Source organism: Nannospalax galili, unplaced genomic scaffold (genome assembly GCF_000622305.1).
Source record: "Nannospalax galili isolate Female #2095 unplaced genomic scaffold, S.galili_v1.0 scaffold427, whole genome shotgun sequence".
NCBI classification, from domain to species: Eukaryota; Metazoa; Chordata; class Mammalia; order Rodentia; family Spalacidae; genus Nannospalax; species Nannospalax galili.
Window position 1 is genome coordinate 717,294 of NW_008356259.1, and position 1,059 is coordinate 718,352.

At 36.4% G+C, this 1,059-nt stretch overlaps 1 pseudogene; it reads right to left on the reverse strand.

The window, feature by feature from the left end:
- Positions 1-216: 216 nt before the first annotated feature.
- Positions 217-533, reverse strand: LOC115067831 (annotated as a pseudogene).
- Between the last annotated feature and the right edge of the window lie 526 nt (positions 534-1,059).

Below are 1,059 nucleotides of genomic sequence, written 5' to 3' on the forward strand. Positions count from 1 at the left end.
GAGATAAGAAGCAGTAATAATTAAAAAAAAATCTTCTAACAGAAAAAAAAAAAACAGGACAAGATGATACAGTACGGAATTGTTCCAGGCCTTCAAAGAACTAACACCAATTGTCCTCAAATTTGTCTATATAATAACAGATGAAGGAACACTTCCAAATTATTTTTAACAAATTAAGTCATTTATTAAAATAATAATTTAATTACTATTGACGACTTAGGCTTCTGTAATAGTGACTTTAGCCTTGATGCCCAGCTCAGTATTGATGGAAGTAATCTGCTTAAAAATCTTGGAAGGACAGCTTAAGTCAATCAGTCACTTGTGAATTCATATCTGGAAACAATCCCACGTCTTGGAACCTTCACCACAAGGTGATTTTCTTGTAGTGATTCTCAGTGTCTTGGTAGACATGTGAACAGGTCCTTTCACTTTAAGATTCTTTTACTTTGTGTCTCTGATAAAGTTTGTACACACCTTTGGTGAATCTCCATCTCCAATTCCACAGGTGTCTTTGGAATATTTTTAAAAGCCATGGCTGCCACATGGCCTCCTGACCAACTTGCTCCTTGGTGACATCAGTGAGTCAGGACAGGAACAGACTATACTGTGCTCTGCAGCACCCACACTGTGTCTCAGAAAGCCCAAATTCTTTTTATGAAGCCAGTATTATGCTGATACCCAAACCAGAGATACAACAAAAACAAAAAAGGAAAATTATAAGCCAATCTCTCTGTTGAACATAGATGTAAAATATCTTAATAAAATAGTTGGAAACCTACCTCAAGAGCACATCAGAAAGATTGCACACCATGCTCAAGTTGGCTTCATCCCAAAGTTGAAGGGATGGTTCAAAATACATAATACAATACACTTAATCCATGATAAAAACAGACTCAGGGACAGAAACCACATGATTATCTCAGATGCAGAAAATGCCTGTGACAAAATCCAACACCCCTTCATGATAAAAGTCACAGGGAATCAAAGGATGCAAGGGACATATCTCAACATAATAAAGACAGTCTAAATCAAGTCCACAGGCAACATAATACTAAATGA